Here is a 22,319-nt window from a genome sequence, read left to right as displayed (position 1 = left end):
GCTGTCCGCCGCCGCAAGCGATCCGGTCGATCGCGGCTTCAGCGATGGGTGAAACATGCGGTGGCTCAGCAATCGACCACCCACCAAGTCGCGGCAGTCGAGCCCGACGAAACTCTGCACGGCCTGTTCGATCTGTCGACTGGCTCCGCGGAGACCGCATCCGAATGTGATAGCAGTGATCCTGCGGTTGAAGTCTTAATGGTCAATGGGCCTCACAGCCCACCTAGTTTCCACCGCGAGGGCGGCGGCGATGGAGGCGGCAATCCGTTGCACGCCCATGAGGAATACCGACCCGAGCCCCTCTCTTCTCAGCAGAGGGAAGAACTTCGTCGCCGCAACATGGATGCTCTCCACACGCCCATCGTAGGAGAAACCCCCAAGGCTCGGGCCTTGGAAGAGGTGTGCTTAGCTAATCTGGCTGAGCGCACTCGACTGGATAACCTCTAGTGGGCTCTCGACGAGCGCGCTCAGGAGCAGATCCATGAGTCCAGTCGACGACAACTCTTTCTGCATCCACCTAAGGTATACCGCACTCCGATTCAGAATCTCACAGCCGCAGCCCGCATAGCAGAGTCGATCCAACCGTCCCAGTCAGAGGCTGGCAGAGGGTTGATGCAAATTCGGGCCCTGCTCAGGGCGGCAGGAGAGCAGAATACAGCAGTATCTCAGTCGCGAAACATGATTCACAGCAGATCCGTTCCAGCGGACACGGTTCAATCGGCTCACAGCCCCAGATCACCTCCGCGGCATGAAGCGCATAGGCAATATGATCATCCACTCGACCATGACAATCGCCGTCGAGGACCCACGCCTCCCCCGAGGAGTGTGTCGTATGTGCCTCGGCGGAACGATGACAGGCGCCGTCATAGTGGTGAGCGCAGAGCTTCAGTCGACCCAAGGGAACTAGGCTTTGACGTGAGATCTATCCTCGTTCAAGGCCTGGTCGACCGGAACAGGGCGCACAAAGAAGACCCAGGCAGAGACCGTCCAAGTGGTAGTCGAGTGCATGTTTCTGGTCCCGAGTGTCTTAGTAGATCCATCAGAACAGCAGTGATTCCACCCAATTTCAGGTTGGCGTCCGGGGTCAGTAAATTCACCGGTGAATCCAAGTCGGAAACTTGGCTTGAAGATTACCGAGTGGCTGTGCAGATTGGGGGCGGCAACGACGATATAGTGATGAAGCATCTCCCTCTTATGTTGGAAGGGTCGGCCTGAGCGTGGCTAACTCAGTTGACTCCAGGCAGTATTCACAGTTGGGAAGAGCTATCCCGAGTGTTTGTGAGAACTTTCGAGGGCACATGCAAGCGGCTAGCGGGTTTGCCCGAGCTGCAGCATTGTGTGCAGAAGCCGAATGAGACTTTGAGGGAGTTCATCCAGAGATGGTCCACTTTACATCCAACCGTCGAGAATGTTTCAGAGCATCAAGCTGTATGCGCCTTCAAGAAAGGCGTCAAGTATAGGGAGTTGGTCTTGAAATTCGGTTAGACTGGAGATATGACTCTGGCTCGGATGATGCGGATAGCCACCCGATACACTAACGGAGAAGAAGAGGATCGACTCTGTAGCGGGAAGAGCAAACCGGTCGGCCAAGACGCCGGTGGAGGTAACTCCAGTCGGAAGCAGAAGCGTAAAGCCGAGCCAGGAGCTCCCAGGGAGATCACAGCAGTGAATCAAGGAAAGTTTAAGGGAAAACCTAAGGGGCCCTGGCCCCCTAAGAAGGTGAAGGATAAAGAAGGAAATGATGTGCTGGATTTTCCATGCCACATCCACACGAAGAAAGATGAGGAAGGTAATCTGATTTACCCGAAGCATACCACTCGGCAGTGTCGACTCCTAATCCAGCAGTTCCGACAGAAACCACCCAATGAGAAGGAGAATGAGTCGGACAAGGAGGAAGATGAAGAGGAAGGCAATGGTTATCCCAAAGTCAATTCCACTCTGATGATTTTTGCTGATGTTGAAAGCAAGAGTCGATTGAAGGTCATCAACAAAGAAGTGAACATGGTCGCCCCTGCGGAGAAGACCACCTATCTAAGATGGTCTTAGACGGCCATCACATTCGACCAGATGGACCATCCCGCTCGTGTGGCCACCCCTGGGAGGCAAGCACTAGTGGTCGACCCTATGGTCGGGGGCACTCGACTGACCAAAGTACTAATGGATGGTGGCAGTGGCCTGAACATCCTTTACGCTGAAACCTTGAAGGGGATGGGCATTCCGATGTCCAAACTTAGTGAGAGCAACATGAGTTTCCACGGTGTTATCCCTGGGAAGAAAGCCGAATCACTCGGCCAGATTGCCCTCGACGTGGTTTTCGGTCATTCCAAGCATTACCGTAAGGAGAAGTTGACATTTGAAGTCGTGGATTTTCAGAGCGCCTATCATGCCATTTTGGGTAGGCCCGCCTATGCACATTTTATGGATCGACCATGTTATGTGTACCTCAAGCTGAAGATGCCTGGCCCCAAAGGTGTGATCATAGTAACTGGCAATCGGCAGAAGGCGGAGGAATGCTTTCAGAAAGGTTCCAAAATCGCCGATGCTCAGATGGCAGCAGTCGAATTGCAAGAGTATCAGAAGAGTGCAGATCTGAGTGATTTGCTCCGAGCGAAGAAGCCCGCTACAGACTCTGCATTTTAGTCGACTGGTGAAACGAATCCTATTCATATTCACCCGACCGATCCCAACGCTGCGCCGACTCATATTTCAATGACGCTCGACGACAAATAGGAAGAAGCGCTCATCCAGTTCCTCCGTGAGAACTGGGACATCTTCGCATGGAAACCCTCTGACATGCCAGGTGTACCCAGGGGACTAGCTGAGCACCGGTTGCGTGTCGACCCGAAAGTAAAACCCGTCAAAGAGCACCTTCGGCGGTCCGCCGTGCAGAAGAGGAAAGCAATTGGCAAAGAAGTGCCTCGACTATTGGCAGCAGAGTTCATCTGTGAAATCTACCACTCCGAGTGGTGAGCTAATGTAGTCATGGTTCCTAAGAAGGATGATTCACTTCGTATGTGCATCGATTTCAAGTATATCAATCGGGCCTGCCCGAAAGATCACTTCCCTCTCCCTCGCATCGATCAGATTGTCGACTCAACTGCAGGGTGCGAGCGCTTGTCTTTCCTAGATGTGTATTCCGGATACCATCAGATCCGACTGTATGGTCCCGATGAAATAAAAACAGCATTCATCACCCCATTCGTGTGATTTTGCTATGTTACCATGCCTTTCGGTTTGAAAAATGCAGAAGCCACATTCATGAGAATGATTCAGAAGTGTCTGCTCACTCAAATCAGTCGGAATGTGGAAGCGTACATGGATGACATTGTGGTCAAGTCGTGCAAAGGTTCCGACCTGTTGACTGACCTTGCAGAAACCTTTGCCAACCTGAGGAGGTACGATATCAAGCTTAATCCGTCAAAATGCATGTTCGAAGTTCCAGGAGGAAAGTTACTCAGTTTTCTTGTTTCCGAATGAGGGATCGATGCCAATCCTGAAAAAGTTGATACCATCCTCCGAATGAAACGCCCCGTGCGAGTGCATGACGTTCAGAAGCTGACTGGTTGTCTGGCCGCCCTGAGTCGATTCATTTCTCGTCTCGGTGAAAAGGCCTTGCCTCTTTACCGACTGATGAAGAAGTCTGATAAGTTCAAGTGGACTGACGAAGCCGACGCAGCATTTGCAGAGCTCAAAACCCTGCTTTCCACCCAGCCGGTGCTAGCTGCACCAATCAGCAAAGAACCTTTACTGCTTTATATTGCAGCCACTGGACAAGTTGTCAGCACAGTCCTCACGGTCGAGCGAGAAGAAGAAGGAAAAGCTTACAAGGTTCAACGCCCGGTCTATTATCTCTCTGAAGTTTTGACTCCATCCAAGCAACGATACCCACATTATCAGAAGCTTGTCTATGGAATAGTCATGACCATGAAGAAAGTCGCCCACTATTTCTCTGACCACTCCATTACAGTCGTCAGCAACGTGCCACTATCTGAAATTCTGAATAACAGAGACGCCACTGGTCGAGTAGCAAAATGGGCGATTGAACTCCTTCCATTAGATATCAAGTTCGAGGCAAAGAAGGCCATCAAGTCCCAAGCAATTGCAGATTTCCTTGTCGAGTGGATTGAGCAGCAATTGCCGACTCAAGTTCACTCGGAGCATTGGACTATGTTCTTTGATGGCTCCAAGATGTTGAATGGTTCAGGCGCTGGAGTAGTTTTGGTATCCCCTCACGGAGACAGGCTCAGTTATGTTCTCCAGATTCATTTTGATTCCTCCAATAATGAAGCCGAATACGAAGCACTCCTATACGGGTTGCGTATGGCCATATCACTCGGCGTCCATCGCCTTATGGTCTACGGCGACTCAGATTTGGTTGTCAACCAAGTGATGAAGGAATGGGATGTCAGGAGCCCAGCCATGACTGGTTACTACAATGCGGTGAGAAAGCTGGAGAAGAGGTTTGAAGGGTTGGAGTTCCACCATATTCCCCGACTGAAAAATCAAGCTGCAGATGAGTTAGCCAAGATAGGTTCAAAGAGAGAGGCCATTCCCCGAAACGTGTTTCTGGAACATATTCATTCACCTTCAGTTCAGGAAGATCCTTTCATCGAGGAGTCACCGCAGCCCAAGAGCGCCACAGATCCGACTGAAGTTGAAATCCCAGCCGTGGTCAACTTAGTAATGGAGGTTTTGGTCATTACTCCCGACTGGACAGTGCCATACATTGCTTAGATTCTTAGGAAGGAACTCCCATAGGATGAGGAAGAGGCTCGACAGATCGTCCGACGGTCCAAAGCCTTTACTGTGATAAAAGGACAATTGTTCAGAGAAAGTGCGACTGGGGTTTGCCAGAAATGCATCACGCCAGAAGAAGGCCGAATGATCCTTATTGATATTCACTCGGGGACCTGTGGTCACCATACGTCCTCTCGGACCATCGTGGCCAAAGCATACCGAGCCGGATTTTATTGGCCGTACGCCAACGAGATGGCAAAGGAGATAGTGGATAAGTGTGAAGGGTGTCAGTTTTACTCCAATATGTCACACAAACCCGCATCAGCGCTAAAGACTATTCCACCCGTCTGGCCTTTTGCCATTTGGGGATTGGACATGGTTGGACCTCTGAGGACCGGCAGGAGCGGATTTACCCATGTGCTGGTAGCAGTCGACAAGTCTACTAAGTGGATCGAAGCCAAGCCCATCAAAAACCTTGAAGCAAGCACTACTGTGAGTTTCATTAGAGAGTTGATATTCAGATATGGTGTACCACACAGCATCATCACGGATAACGGGTCGAACTTCGACTCCGACGAGTTCAGAACCTTGTGCGCTTCCCAAGGCACGAGGGTTGATTACGCTTCGGTTGCCCACCCTCAGTCGAATGGACAGGCGGAGCGGGCGAATGGATTGATTCTCAAAGGATTGAAGCCTTGGTTAATGCGGCACCTCAAGCACGCGGCTGGAGCTTGGGTCGATGAGCTCCCGTCAGTGCTGTGGGGGCTGAGGACAACTCCCAATCGGTCGACTGGACGGACTCCATTCTTCTTAGTCTATGGAGCCGAAGAGGTTTTGCCGAGCAATTTACTCCACAACGCCCCCGAGTCGAACTTTTCTCAGAAGAGGAAGCAGAGCAAGCTCGACAAGATGCAGTCGACCTCCTGGAGGAAGAAAGAGAGATGGCCTTGATCTGGTCGACCATTTATCAGCAAGACCTGCGTCGATTCCATGCCAGGAACGTAAGGGGTCGGTCATTCCAGGAAGGGGACTTGGTCCTTCGAGTGGATCGGTAGAAGCCACACAAGCTCGCCCCCGCTTGGGAAGGCCCTTTCATCATCACCAAGGTGCTCCACAACGGAGCATATCGTCTCTTCAACGTCGAGCACAACAAAGATGAACCACGCGCCTGGAACGCGGAACTACTCCGTCCTTTTTACTCTTAAGTATTTCGACTAATGAGATGTAATAAGAAGTACCTCTTAGTTTGTTTATCAAAAGACATCATTTTACAGTCTTCCAAATGATTGTTGTTTATTTCTTTCGTATGCATTGCCTTAGCAGTGAACCTGTTTCACCTAAGATAAAGTTATAAAATCCTACCGAGTGGTGAGTCTGCCTCCCACTCGGGGGCTTAGCTGCAGCCCAGTGCTCGCCTAAGTTTGTAAAATCCTACCGAATGGTGAGTCTGCCTCCCACTCGGGGGCTTAGCTGCAGCCCAGTGCTCGCCTAAGTTTATAAAATCCTACCGAGCGGTGAGTCCGCCTCCCACTCGGAGGCTTAGCTGCAGCCCAGTGCTCGCCTAAGTTTATAAAATCCTACCGGGTGGTGAGTCCGCCTCCCACTCGGAGGCTTAGTTGTAGCCTAGTGCTCGCCTAAGTTTGAAAAAATCCTACCGAGTGGTGAGCAAACCTCCCACTCGGAGGCTTAGCTGCAGTCTCGCACTCGCCTAAGTTTATAAAAATCCTACTGAGTGGTGAGCAAACCTCTCACTCAGGGGCTTAGCTGCAGTCCCGTACTCGCCTAAGTTTGTAAAAATCCTACCGAGTGGTGAGCAAACCTCCCACTCGGGGGCTTAGTTGCAGCCCAGCGCTCGCCTAAGTTTGAAAAAAAATTCCTACCGAGTGGTCAGCAAACCTCCCACTCGGAGGCCTAGCCGCAGTCTCGCACTCGCCTAAGTTTATAAAAATCCTACCGAGTGGTGAGCAAACCTCTCACTCGGAGGCTTAGCTGCAGTCCCGTACTCGCCTAAGTTTGTAAAAATCCTACCGAGTGGTGAGCAAACCTCCCACTCAGGGGCTTAGCTGCGGCCTAGCGCTCGCCTAAGTTTAAAACAAATCCTACCGAGTGGTGAGCAAACCTCCCACTCGGAGGCTTAGCTGCAGTCTCGCACTCACCTAAGTTTATAAAAATCCTACCGAGTGGTGAGAAAACCTCTCACTCGGGGGCTTAGCTGCAGTCCCATACTCGCCTAAGTTTGTAAAAATCCTACCGAGTGGTGAGCAAACCTCCCACTCGGGGGCTTAGCTGCAGCCCAGCGCTCGCCTAAGTTTGAAAAAAAATCCTACCGAGTGGTGAGTAAACCTCCCACTCAGAGGCTTAGCTACAGTCTCGCACTCGCCTAACTTTATAAAAATCCTACCGAGTGGTGAGCAAACCTCCCACTCGGGGGGCTTAGCTGCAGTCCCGTACTCGCCTAAGTTCGAAAAAATCCTGCCGAGTGGAGAGAAATCCTCTCACTCGGGGCTTAGCGGCAGCCCAGCGCTCGCCTATGTTTGAAAAACCTTACCAGGTAGTCGACAGGAACGTCAAGGTCATTGCGGAGTGACTTGCTGATGAGCTGATCAATGCTACTCAAGGATCACCCAATTGATTGGCGGGAACGTCAAGACTATTGCAGAGTGCCTTGCTGATGAGCTGATCAATGCTACTCAAGGATCACCCGATCGGTCGACTGGAACGTCAAGACCATTGCTGAGTGCCTTGTTGATGAGCTGATCAATGCTACTCAAAGATCACCCGATCGGTCGACTAGAACGTCAAGACCATTGCTGAGTGCCTTGCTGATGAGATGATCAATGCTACTCAAAGATCACCCGATCGGTCGACTAGAACGTCAAGACCATTGCTGAGTGCCTTGCTGATGAGCTGATCAATGCTACTCAAGGATCACCCGATCGGTCGACTGGAACGTCAAGACCATTGCTGAGTGCCTTGTTGATGAGCTGATCAATGCTACTCAAAGATCACCCAATCGGTCAACTAGAACGTCAAGATCATTGCTGAGTGCCTTACGGATAAGTTGTTCAATGCTACTTAAGGATCACCCATCCGGTCGACTGACCCTCCTCTTCCATAAGCTGCATTAGGCAAACAAACAGCAGTTCGAGAGAAAAGCGGATTTCGGTCGAAGGTAGACGCAATATATGAGATGATAAATTCGAAGGTTCTTAACCGTAGAATAAAGTGCTCAGGCATCACGCCCGAAGGAGTTTTAACGGTTACAAATCCACTCGGCATTCCGAGGCAAATAAAAGCGGTGGCATAGTGTTTTTAATCACTCGACAGGAGAAGGACTGGCCGGGTTGCAGAAGTTGTCCAGATCGATGCTGTCGGCGATGCGAGTGGCTGCCTCGAGGAAAGTGTCCATGTAGTCCTGGAAGGAATGCTTCTTAGTGTTTGCCACTTTGAGAGCTGCCAGCTTGTCGTCCTTAGCTTCCTTACAGTGCACTCGGACGAAAGACAAGGCGACGTCGGCTCCACAGCGGGCAGCAGACTTCTTCCACTCTTGCACTCGACTTGGGATCTGATTCAGCCGAGTCATTAAAGACTCGAGGTCTTGAGACATTTCCGCCTGAGGCCAGAGTTTGGCGTCCACTCGAGCCATTGCCGCCTTCAGCCGAGCCAGATAGTCGACAACACCATCCAAGCGTGATTCCAATCGAAGCAAGTTCATCGTGACTTCGTCTTTCATGGGACAGTTGATGGGGTCGAGACATGTCTCGACCCGTCTAGTCTCGGCTTCAACGTCCTGACAGAGTTCTGGTCCATCACAACAAGCAATGAGTCAACAGTATCATAATTTTCAAATCGACAATAGTTATCTAACGGAACAGTCATACCTTCAAGCTTCGAGATGAGCTTTGCCGCAAGTTGTTCCAAATGAGACTCTAGCTTGCCCGTCTTGGTCTTGAGACCATCAACCTCAGCGGTCAGATTCTCCTTGTCCTTCCTCAGTTGTTCGACTTCACGATTGGCGTCCGAGACAGCCGTCTTCAATTTCGCGTTCTCATCCTCCAACTTGCCGACTAAAGCTAGTTCTGGTCCGCGAGCTTCATCTTCTCGCATGCCTCCTTCTGAGCAGCCGACAGATCAAGATCCTTCTGCTCCAAAGCTTCCTTCATCCTCTCTAAAGAAACAACACTCTTCAGACGAGACTGGAGTTGGCGATTTTCACTACGCACATCTACTTATGTGAAGTCACTTGGTTCAAAGAGACTGAAAGAAAGGCAGTGGAAAGTCTACCAGGCAGACGAAACAGTCGAATGGTTACTGTCGTGGAATTGTCACGTCAGATGTCCTCCTGAAAGGACTTAGTTGTGGAGCCATCGCAACTAGGAAGCTTGAAGGGGTTAAACGGGACAAAGGACATGAGAGGGTTTATACTAGTTCGGCCCCTTACGATGAAGGTAAGGCCTACGTCTAGTTGGGTTGGTATTGATGTTTCGATGACCAGGGAGCAAGATACGCTATGCCTGGCTCTCGATGAGTTGTTTCTTGCCCTAAGCCGCCAGTGGGTCGTCCCCTTATATACACGGGTCAACGCCCTGCGGCTTACAGAGTCCCGGCCGGCTCATAAACAATGTCCGGCTCGGTGACTAGTTAAGTCTACCTTATGATACAAGTAATATTATTAGAGCGGGTTACTACAACGGGCCTTAAGTCGCCTGCGGGCCTTAAGCTCTCTATGAACCGCCATCTTCATACTTTGTCTCGGGCTTCTCTCTGGTGAGTCATCTTTGCGTAACCCGGCCCCTCCTGGGCGGCTTACGCAAATAGTTATATCCCCAACATTAGGCCCCAGATTGATTTGAACCGGTTCATGTCAATCTTAAAATGCTCTATGAACCGCCCTGCCATCTTTATCTTGCGTGAAGGATTTTAACCCGCCGTGACGTCATCATCTAACTCCGAATTAAATCTCTCTGACGTCATCTTCATTAAAGCTTCATTTTTTATAACATCACATCTTCAACGGATCTTTGTCTTTATTGACCATCCCGAGAATCGAGGCGCCAGAGCCGCTGGATAATGAATGTCATCTCCTCGTTTTTTGCGCCTGCTCGGTCAGTCTTCCCTTATAAATAGAGCGACCTAGGTCTTCCCCAGTCGTCCTCTTCCTCTTACCTCCTCCTGTGCTCTGCCATTGCCACCGCCGAACCCCTCGTCTTCACCGACTCAGGCCGCTGCATCGACCTGACTCCGACCAGAAATCGAAGGTGAACTCCCGCGGCGCATCCGCATTTGTGAGCTCTTCTCATTCCCTTTCTCAGATCTACGTTGGGTTCTTGCCGAGTTCGTCGGTGTTCATCACTGCCCGATGCAAACCTTCTCTAGTTCTTTCCTCCAACATCCTGCTTAGATCATAGAAACTACATAGAACTGCTGCGGTGCTTATTTGTATTGATCTCGCACAGGAATATATCTCATTTCCCTTGCGTAGAACCCCTTTTCGAGTATACGAGCTTCTCTGCTTTGTTTTTAGGTCTAGGAAAATTTCTTTGCAGGGCAATATTTTGATCCAAAGTAATAACTGTCCTCTGTGAAACTTGTCTTCATCACCCGGAAAACCTCCTCTGGTAAATGTCCTGAAATACAATTGTCGAGGTATCCGGCTTAAAAAAATGAAACAGAACCTTGACTGCTCTTCATGACCCGGAAATTTCTTGAATTGCACTTGACATTAGCGGCTTAAATATTGTTGTACATTCATCCTTATATCATTAGGCCCCTCATTAAGCCGCCACTTTTAATCAAGAGTTTCCTCCCGAGTTAAAATTGAACCGGATCTTCTTGTTTTCCATAGGCTAATTGTTGTGATGGCTCCTAAGGCTACCAAGGCCCCTGTAACTTGCAATTGGGTTCCATACACAGTGACCAATAGCAAACTAGCTGAATTTGTAAAGTCTGGGCATCTACCAAAAAAGGACGTCATGTCGTACCATGCCCCTGACCCGTCTGAAGAAAAGCCTCACCCCAAAGCAGGGGAAGTAATAATTTTTACGGATCATATGAGCCGCGGATTTGCTCCTCCCGGCTCAAAATTCTTCAGAGAGGTTTTAAATTTCTTTGACCTTAGACCTCAAGACATCGGACCCAATTCCGTGTCAAATATCTGCAATTTTCAAGTCTTCTGCGAGGTGTACCTGGGAGAGGAGCCAAGTCTGCTTTTGTTTAGGGAACTTTTTTATATGAACCGGCAAAATGAACGTGCCAACGGGCCCAGTCTTGATCTTGGCGGCATCTCAATCCAGCGACGGAGAGACTGTCTTTTCCCTTATGTTGAGCTACCGAGTCACCCCAAATCTTGGAACCAGACGTGGTTCTACTGTCAGGACACTTCTCCGGATGACGAAAAGCCTCTGCCTGGCTTTCGCGCCCTGCGCCTTTGTGACACTCCAAAAATTTTACCTTGGTTTTCAGCAAAAACTTTGTGGTTTTTGAAAAGAGGCCATTAAATTTTTTTTCAGAAAACCTTCCTCTTAAAAAAAACTTTCTTTCCTTTGGCAAGGTCTTTATTCTTGCTTCAAAACTTTGGTGTTTGACCTTTTGAAACTTCTTCTCTGTTGGTTCTCTCTCAAAATTATTTTGGGAGTTTAATCTTTTTCTTTTAAAAAGAAACTCCATGAAATTTGGGATTTTCATATCTTGGAACCACCATGACTTGACATTTTTGCCCATGTGGTAAAACCCCTCCAAAACCTCCTCTACACCTTGTGATCAACATAAGTTCTCTGTCCCAACTAATCCAAACAAGTTTTGGATTTTTCTCCAATTATTTTTTTCCCCTCATTTCAATTCTGAAAATTATTTGGAGTCTGAGAGATTTCCAAAGCAAGTGCCCTATTGCATTTGAGTTTTGACCTCAAACCAATTCTCCTGGATTGTCCTTTGAACCCACAACCCAGAACCATCTTGATCCACTCCTCCTCTTTTCAAAATTTTCAAAATACAGTCTCTGCAAGTTTGGACCAAATTTGCCAAATTTGGTGAAATTCATATCCACACTGCTCCAAAAATTCCACCAAAAATCATGCAGCCTACTTGAGCAAGGAGAAGCCACTCCACCAAAAATCAGCTCAAGGAAAAATCACCAGAGGCCTTTTTCATTCGATCGAACACCTTGTGGGCATTGTTACTGTTCAAAGTTCAGAAAATTCAGTTTTAGTGTCATCTTCCGTTCGTCAGTTTCAGTCACGCGGCCACAGTGCCCTTGGCACGTTCCTCGCCGCCGATTCCTCTTGTCCGAAGCTGCACACGCGTGCGTGGAGCCTTCCTGGCGTCGGTAGCGCACTGGCTCGCCCTCGCCGGCGTCTTCTGCGGCGTCGGGACCACCCGTGGCGGCCGACAGGAGGCACACCACGGCAGAATGCCGTTCCGCGCCGCCCATCGCTCCCTGGCTCTCCGCGTGGCCTCATGCACGCCAGCGCACGCCTGTAGCACAGCCACCGTGGCCGGCAAGCACGGAACGCGCTCTCCGCCGCCGGCGGGCCCGCACCATCACCGTTCCGTCGAGCTCGCCCTTAACACCCAAACCCCGGCCAGTTTAACACCAAAACGGATCCGTTGAACCTCCGTGATGACGCTCGACCCCCTAACCACCCCGACCGAGCACTGTGCCACCGTAATCGCTCGCCGGTGATCCTCGTTCACGGCAACCGCCTCGGACCGCCTATATAAAGGGGTCCCGAGCTCACTCTCGTGCACGCAGCACCCCTACTCCTCACCAAAGCCCCGCCAGGCCACTAGGGGGACCTCGAGGAGGTCTCCTCCCCCAGCTCCGGCCGCCTCGCCCCGCCTCGGCCTCCAGCCCGATTCGTTCTGGTGAGGCCAACTCCGGTGCTCAAACCCCGTTCGTTACCTTCTCTAGCTACCAAGGGCATAACCCCCTCTTCAATTTAACCTTTGCAGCCCTCTCCGACGAGCTCCACGACCACCCGAGCCGCCGTCTGCCGGAGCAAAGCTCGTCGTCGACGTGGGGCTCGCCGACCGACTCCACCACCATCAACTGACGCGGAACGGTACCCTGAGCACGGAGGTACTCCCCGATCTCTCTGCCTCGCCGTGGATCGCCGCCGGCGACCACCGCGGCTCTCGGGCGCCGGCGAACTCTGCCGCCCCGTTTGAACATTTGAACCTGACAGGTGGGACCCCACCGTCAGCCTCTCTGCTCTCTCTTCGAATCGTTTTCTGGAAGCGTCTTCGGGCAGAATGCGTTTTCTCTTCGGGCTGGCGTAGTCGCTACCGAAGCGTTTTCTGTTTTTATAAACTAGCCCCTGGAAATCTTCTGTTTCTTTACAGATAAGTCCCTGGACAGAAACCCTTATAACTTTTTATCAGAAAAGTATTTTTGATTGATTATTTTTCTGTTCTCTTTAAAATTTTGTCTAGTTTTTTATCAGATTTATTTGAAAAATATTTGGTTTACCTTCTATGCACTCCTTGGTATTTATGTTAGCGCATATATTTTCTTTAAACCGTAGATACCGAAGGAGGTGACGGAGCCGCGAACTTCACCGAGCTAGGCTCCGACTACTCTGAACCAGGCAAGCATGTTTGAACTTTTGATATGATGAGTGTCTTGGCATGTTTTGCATTTAGTTAGTTTCATGGCATGCCGGTGAGCATACTGATGAACGTTATTTTATGTGATAATGAGGTAAGAGAGTTCGATGATCCATACGTGGATGAATGTGAATATGAATGGCCATGTGTTGGCATGAGGATGGGTACGGTGGCAGTGTTGTAGCATGCCAGTCGTACACCAGACCATGTGACTTCAGTGTCAAACCATATCGGTCCAGTACCTATCATTTCCTTCCTTGTACTACCACATGTTTTCCGCAAGGAATATGGTTTAGTAAGTTGCAAACCGCTTTCATGGTACACACCAAAGAGGAGAGGCCGTGATGATGGTTCCATGGCCCTGGATTAAAGCCAGTCATCCGGTCAGGGGGCATGGGTGTTTCCGGTTGGGACCGAGAGGGGGGCATCCCTTAGAGCGCGCGTATATAAATTTGATCCCATGCTATTCGAGATTGTGATCTCCCCGTCTCAAAAGTTTTTCTTGGATGATGACTAGGGTGATTCCTAGCATCGAGAGGTAGGATGGGTGTGTACCGGTTAGCTGTGTTTTCTTCCGAAATACCATAACGGAACTAGTCCTTCGTGACTACGGAAATCCGTTGACTATGGGAAAAAATTTGTACAAACTCTGCAGAGTCATATATTCCTCCAAATCATCTCTTCCATGTCAAGTTTCGTTCCATCTTATCCTAATCAATTGTCAGCTTTGATGATAGAGACTCCGGTGAATCGCATGAGTGCTAAGTCCGGTTAAATGATTACTCCTGTGGATGGACTAACCCGTTTGTTTTCATGAATTGAATGTTTATTAAGAGTATTATTTACTTGTGAATAAAAGCCCCTTTATGTGATGTCGCTCAGACGTCCGACTATGGCATTTCCTTTAAAGCCCTTTCTGCGATGTCGCTCAGACGTCCGACTGTGGCATTTCTTTTAAAGCCCTTTCTGCGATGTCACTCAGACGTCCGACGTGGCATTTCTTTTAAAAGCCCTGTATGTGGTGTCGCTAAGATGCCCGACTGTGGCATCATTTCCTTATTTTTATTTGTTCACCTTTCGAGGCGTCGCTTTAGACACCCGATCGGTCCTTATTTATGTTCTGTGGAATTTCAGGCGGACTACCACCGTTTTCCCATTTTACTTACCCGTTATGCCAATTTTATTTATTGTGCATTAAGGAATTAATCATGTTGCAACCATGCATGCATTTGTTATATCTTACGTCCGAACTGTCTTGCGAGTACTTTCAAAGTACTCACTGGCTTGTTGATTTGGCCAGATGCTGACGAAGGCGATCTCATGGATGAAGAGTTCGATAGCGAGTCCGACACTTAGAGGAGTCCCAGTCAGTCTCGTGCGACCCTGGATTTGGCCACTGTTTTATATCCGCTTCCGCTACCAAATAAATTTATCGAGCCTCACCTCGACGTTCGATGAAATGATATTCTTAGAGTCTTGTATTTCCCTTCCCGCTGTGCTTTTCCACCACCAACCTATCCATGAGTCAGTAATATGTCTCCACACCACCGTATCCTGTCCGCCATTATGTATGATTATTGGCGTGCTTGTAATAATTTGGTTGAGCGACCGCAGTTCAACCCTGTAATATATTTTATGCTACTGGCTTATTGTATCAAGAAATTGTCTACCAGTGAGGAGGATTTCTCTCATACTGGACTCAAAAGACTGGTTTATCAATAAATATTTTTATTGGAAAACCGGTCGTGACAGCCTTGAATCTAACCATCAGTTACCCGACAAGCTGACAACACTTGAACGCGTGCCTCTCAATCCTACCATCAGGAAGATTAAAGCTCTCTTGGGAAATGGGTTAAACGGCATCGATCTGGTCCGAGTCTGGGTTACTTGGCGAATACTTCCATTAAGCCGCCGTCCCGGCTTAATGTGTACTTATACTGGAGAAAAGACTGATCCGCAACGCCATAGCCCTGACGACTTACCAGATGACGTGGTGGATGCTACAACCCAGTCACTGCTGAAGGAGGGCACTGTGACGAACAACGCCTTCGGTTTACTTCCATTTTGCAAGAATAACCCGGCCCGTGCGGTAAGTTATCAATCATAACGAATGTTTACAGATATATGATACCTCTCTTGATACTCATGATTCTTTAACTTTTTCCACAGGCTGGTGATGACTTTTGGACAGCCAAATATGACCATGAAGCTGCCAAACAAGCCAGAATGACCAAGAAAGCTGAAAGGAAAGCCGCCAAGGTAGGAACCTCGAAGAAAAAGAAACCCAGCGCCTCCGACTTACTCAGATTGGAGGATAGCTCTTTGGATGAGGAAGAGGTAATCTTTAAATTTTCTTAAGTCCCTTGTTATCACCTGTCTAACATTTTGTCCTTTTAGGAGGATACGGGGAACAGTCGAGCAGCTAATGAAGAGGTAACTATAATCTCCTCCGACTCAGAGGCTTTCCAAAGCAAAAGACCCGAAGGGTGACCCGGAAAGTAAGATTTTCACATGCACTTGCTTATCAAGATCCTCAATTTATTTTGAAGCAACAACAGCTTGAGAACTGGAGGCAGACCCAGAACAACAAGGATGCAGAACTCTCCTCCGGCTTACCTGATGTAACCAGGAAACGTCGGATTGAGGTTATCTCCGATTTACGCTCTGTCTTACCTTTAGCAGGCTTAATTCGTCAACCTCTCAATTCATCTGACTCCAATGATACCTCTCCTTCTTCTGGTGAATCCATGCAGTCAAATATGCCGACTTTCAAAACTGCTCCCGGGTAATGTAAACTTATGCACTTTACCTTACCCGTGCTTGCCTATTCATCCTTCTGCTTTTGTTAACAGTATGCAAATGAAGTCCAGCAAGCCGGCAAAGAAGAATAAGCCGTCCGAAGAACCGGTCGTGGCTGAACCGGTGATTAATGCATCTGCTCCAGACAACGCTACCCATCAGCCGCCGCCTGACCCGACTTCTGATATTCCAGTACCAACCTCTGATCCACCTACCGAAGACATTCTCCACACAAGTGACCCGGAGACTCCTAGCCCGGTGAAGAGAAATGACCCGGAAGTTGAGATTGTGAAGTCCCAATTTGTTGAACCAGGGCGACCTACAGTCCTTGCCAAATGTACTGCCAAGGAAGAGTTTGCCCAATGCCGAAAAGACAAGCAGGACATTGCGGATTATACTCACATAAGCATTGGTGATATAGTCTCAGGCTATCTGAATCAAGTGCATAATAGCCGTGACCTGGAAATTGACATGGTGAAACAAATACAGCATAAATCTGAGGTATAAACTTATACTTTTATCTGAGCCTTATATATACTGTACCAGCCCCCAAGTCTACTGCTTATGAACAAATACGATGTAGACTTAGAAATCTGCTTTTACTTGTTAACTGATCCGGCTTAAAAAGAATTTATTTAACCCGGTATAACATAAGGTCTTTAAATTTGCAATACACATTAGTCCCCAAGTGTCAAGTATCCTTACTTGTAAGGTGCTTGAGACTTAATATGTTTTACCCGGCAGGATAAAGTTAAAATTTCTTCCAGCATACATTAGCCCCCAAGTGCCAAGTATCTTTACTAGTAAAGTGCTTGGGACTTGAATGTTTACCTTATTATAATCCTTACCATAACCCGGTGTTAATGCAGGCTGCCATAAGTCAATTTGAATCAGAGCTCGCTGCCCTGAAGAGTCGTCTGGAAACTCAAGAGCTTGAGACGCAGAAAGCTAACTCCAAATTTGAATTTAGTGTCTCTGAAAATGAGAAACTAAAGAAGAATTTTGAGTCGGAAAGGAAAAATTGGGCTGATGAAAAGGCTTCCCTGGTGACTCGGGCCGAAACAGCCGAAGCATCTCTTGCAGAAGCAACGACTGAGCTGTCAAACTTAAAACAGCAAACATCCCAAATGGTCTCAGCCATCTTTGGTAAGTTATTGTGACATAGTTTTAACATGGCAACCATACAATGACTATTGTAATAAGTACTTCCGGCTTACCGTTATGCTTGTGCACATACAGGCTCCAGGAGCGTCAATCTGAAGCAGATCACGCTGATCAAGCTTAAATCAGCTTACACGTTAGTGGAACAGCTATACTCCGGGACACAACATGCCCTGGCCGTTGTAGCTTTATCAACTCCACACTCGCGCCTTTTGCAAGATGTTTTGAAGAGCCTTGCCTTTCTTCCTCAGCGGATCCAAGACTTAAGGCGTTCATCTTCAAGAGCCGGGGCCGTAGCTGCATTGAGCCGGGAAAAAGCATGGCTCCCAGAACTAGACCCGGCAGATCTTGCTCTTGGATATCTGAGTCTAAAGGAAGACGGCAATGCCTTTGATGATCATGACTTCCACGCCTGTGTTAAGGCCATACGTCCGGTGGCCACCCTTATTGGAAACGATACTGACCTTAGCAAGTATGCGTCAGCTTATGACAGCAACAACCGGAAAACCCCAAATGCTCCATATGATCAAATCAGCCTGATTCTTCCAATTCGTAAGCATACTTTTGCCCCTGACATGGACCCATCCGGTTTAATAGATGATGAAGCTGAATTTGAAGCTTTGAGCGGCATTGATTGGGCTTCATCAACTTTCCAGGAAACAACAGCCGACAGAGAAGCGGAGAAGGGTAACCCGGAGCCTTCAAGCCCGCCGAAGGAGTGAATCACCGGGTGTTTGGCCAAAATACAATGCTTCACCTATTCAGACTCGGGGAGTCATGTAATAGGGTAGAAATAACTTCTTAATGCTCATCATGCCCTCGTGCATGCTTTTATCACTTAACGCTTTTCGTAAGCCGCCATGGCTGTATATTTCTGGCTTTTACTTCTTTGGCGTGTTAAAGTTTGCTTGCCTTATTCTGCAATCCTTGAATGATCTTCCCGGCTCATATAATGTTCACCCGGTCCTTGAATAACCTGGGGTGACGAATATTAAACCGGCAAGACAAAAAACACCTTAAAATGCTTTCCACAAGGTATCAGAATGATCAAAAGTACTTTTACAGGCCTCTGATTCGGATATGATCAGTAAACCGTTCCAAAGGGGTTAAGCTAAGATTCGGATACGATCATATAGCCCCAGTGGCGTGGCTATGCCAATCAAGTGGGTATTGACAGCTATGTTCTCTTTGGTTCGAATACGACCTATGTTTGAACAGGAAGCCCCCAAGTGACCATATGATTTGTTTAATGACGCTAATTCGTATACGATCCACGTCAGACCTAAAGGGGTTAAGTTGTGATTCAAATATGATCAGGAAGCCCCCAAGTAGGCTTGGCAAATATGCCGATCAAATGGGTATCGGCAGCTATGTTCTCTTTGGTTCGGATACGACCTATGTTTGAACAGGAAGCCCCCAAATGACCATGGCTAGATTCAGATATGATCATAAGCCGGACCAACGGTAAGACCGGATTCAGACTTGATCCGGTCCCTATTGGTTGCTTCCACCACCTGTCAAAAAGGACATATACACTTTTTTTAGGGTGAAAAAGGACAGAGGTCCTGCTTTATTACTTTATATAATATGTACATTGTCAAAAATATATACATCTAAAGAGTCGGTGGCTTAAGTATAATAAGGCCGAAGATGGGCTATATTCCACGGCCGGCGGGTCTCCTCCTCCGATTTACCTGAGTCCTTGTGCTCTTGAATATCGATGAGGTAATATGACCCGTTGTGCAGATTCTTGCTGACCACAAAGGGTCCTTCCCAAGGAAGGGATAGCTTGTGCATATCGGTCTGATCCTGGATGAGCCGGAGCACTAAATCGCCATCCTGAAATGTTCTGCTTTTGACCCGGCGGCTGTGATAGCGACGAAGGTCTTGCTGGTAAATCGCCGAGCGGGCTATTGCCAAGTCTCGCTCCTCATCCAACAAGTCAAGAGCCTCCTGTCGAGCCTTCTCATTATCAGCCTCAACGTAAGCCGCCACACGGGGTGAATCGTGCCGGATATCACTTGGCAAAACTGCCTCTGCTCCATAAACCATGAAGAAAGGCGTGTAACCCGTTGATCTGTTAGGCGTAGTGTTGATGCTCCACAGCACAGAGGGCAACTCTTCCACCCAGCAACCCAGAGTCCGCTGTAATGGGACCAAGAGTCGTGGTTTGATACCCCTTAAAATCTCCTGATTAGCTCGCTCTGCTTGACCATTGGACTGAGGATGAGCAACAACCGAAACGTCAAGCCGGATATGTTCTCGTTGACAGAATTCTTCCATGGCACCCTTGGAGAGATTAGTGCCATTATCAGTTATGATGCTACGTGGAAAACCAAAGCGAAAGATCACCTTTTTGATGAACTACACCGTTATGGCCGCATCACATTGACTGACCGGCTCTGCCTCAATCCACTTTGTAAACTTATCCACTGCCACGAGGAGGTGCGTTTTTTTATCCTTAGACCTTTTGAAAGGTCCCACCATGTCAAGCCCCCAGACTGTGAACAGCCAAGTAATTGGAATCATCCTCAACTCCTGAGCCGGCACATGAGCTTGTCTTGAGAACTTTTGACACCCGTCACATTTGCTAACAAGATCATCTGCATCAGCATGAGCCGTCAGCCAATAAAAACCATGACGGAAAGCCTTAGCCACCAGAGATTTTGAGCCGGCATGATGACCACAATCTCCTTCATGGATCTCTCGAAGTATCTCTTGACCCTCTGCAGGCGACACACAACGCTGGAACGCACCTGTGACACTGAGATGATGTAACTCGCCATTAACAATTGTCATGGATTTGGATCGTCTGACAATTTGTCTCGCCAAGGTCTCATCCTCAGGCAGTTCTCCCCGGGTCATATAAGCCAGATATGGCAATGTCCAATCCGGGAATGATGTGAAGTGCAGCCACCAACTGTGCCTCCGGGTCTGGCACTGCAAGCTCTTCCTCTGTAGGTACCTTGACAGAAGGATTATGTAAACGTCCAGAAAGGTGTTAGGCGGCACCGGCTTACGCTGAGAGCCCAACCGGCTTAAAGCATCCGCCGCCTCATTCTTCCTTCTGTCAATGTGCTCCACCTGATACCCTTTGAAGTGCCCAGCTAGAACATCAACTTCACGAAGATAAGCCGCCATAAGGGGGTCCTTAGAATCCCATGTGCCTGAGACCTGCTGAGCCACAAGATCTGAGTCGCCCAAGCACCTTACCCGGCTTAAATTCATCTCCTTAGCCATCCGGAGACCATGGAGCAAGGCCTCGTATTCAGCTGCATTGTTAGTACAAGGAAACATGAGCCGGAGCACATAACGAAATTTGTCACCTCGAGGGGAAGTTAAAACAACCCCAGCCCCTGATCCTTCTAACTGCATGGACCCATCAAAATGAATAGTCCAATACGTCTTGTCCGGCTTCTCCTCAGGCGCCTGCAACTCTGTCCAATCATTGATAAAATCCACCAACGCCTGAGATTTGATGGCAGTACGGGGCATATACTTTAAACCCTAAGGCCCAAGCTCAATGGCCCACTTGGCGATTTGCCCTGTAGCTTCTCTATTCTGAATGATATCTCCCAAAGGAGCTGAGCTCACCACCGTTATAGGGTGACCTTGGAAGTACTGCTTCAGTTTCCGATTTGCCATGAACACACCATAAACAAGCTTCTGCCAATGTGGATACCTTTGTTTAGACTCAATGAGCACCTCGCTGATGTAGTAAACCGGCCGTTGAACCGGATACTCCTTGTCTGCCTCCTTTCGTTCCACCATGATGGCCACACTGACAGCCCGTGAGTTAGCAGCCACATATAACAATAGCGGCTCTTTATCAATGGGAGCTGCAAGAACCGGTGGCTTAGACAACTGTCTTTTTAAATCCTCAAAGGCAGTATTAGCAGCATCACTCCAGACAAAAGTGTCCGCCTTCTTCATGATCTGGTATAGTGGCAAGGCCTTCTCCCCTAACCAGCTTATTAACCGGCTTAAAGTAGCAACACGCCCCGCCAGGTGTTGAACGTCATTGATACACGCCGGCTTAGCCAGAGAGGTGGTCGTCGTGATCTTCTCCGGATTAGCTTCAATGCCTGTATTTGACACCAGGAAACCCAAGAGCTTGCCTGCAGGTACACCAAATACACACTTGGCCGGGTTAAGCATCATCTTGTAAACCCGAAGATTGTCAAAGGTTTCTCTCAAATCGGATATTAAAGTTTCCTTTTCTCTAGATTTCACCATGATGTCGTCCACATAAGCATGAACATTGCGCCCAATCTGATCGTGCAAATAGTTCTGCACACATCGCTGATAAGTTGCCTGGGCACTCTTGAGCCCAAACGGCATAGATACATAACAGAAGGCCCCAAACGGAGTGATGAAAGCTGTCTTCTCCTGGTCCTTAACTGCTATCTTGATCTGATGATAGCCAGAGTAAGCATCCAAAAAGCTCAAACGTTCACAACCTGCCGTAGCATCAATGATTTGATCAATACGGGGGAGTGCAAAGGGATCAGCCGGGCAAGCCTTGTTTAAGTCCGTGTAATCCACACACATCTGCCAAGTGCCGTTGTTCTTGAGTACCAGTACCGGGTTAGCCAACCACTCTGGATGAAAGACCTCGACAATAAACCCGGCCGCTAAGAGCCGGGCCACCTCTTCTCCAATGGCTGCTCGTCTCTCTTCGTTGAATCGTCGGAGAAACTGCCTGACCGGCTTATACTTTGGATCAATATTGAGAGTGTGCTCAGCGAGTTCCCTCGGTACACCCGGCATGTCAGAAGGTTTCCATGCAAAGATGTCCCGGTTCTCATGGATGAACTCGATGAGCGCGCTTTCCTATTTAGGATCCAAATTGGCACTGATACTAAACTGCTTAGAGGTGTCCCCCGGGGTGAAGTCAACAAGCTTTGTATCAGCGGCCGATTTAAACTTCAACGTCGGGTCGTGCTCGGTAGTTGGTTTCTTGAGGGAGGTCATATCCGTTGGGTCAACATTGTCTTGATAAAATTTGAGCTCCTCCG

The sequence above is a fragment of the Triticum aestivum genome, chromosome 2B (genome assembly GCF_018294505.1).
Source record: "Triticum aestivum cultivar Chinese Spring chromosome 2B, IWGSC CS RefSeq v2.1, whole genome shotgun sequence".
In the NCBI taxonomy this organism is placed as follows: domain Eukaryota; kingdom Viridiplantae; phylum Streptophyta; class Magnoliopsida; order Poales; family Poaceae; genus Triticum; species Triticum aestivum.
The sequence above is the reverse complement of the archived record's forward strand: the minus strand, read 5'-3'. Positions refer to the sequence as shown.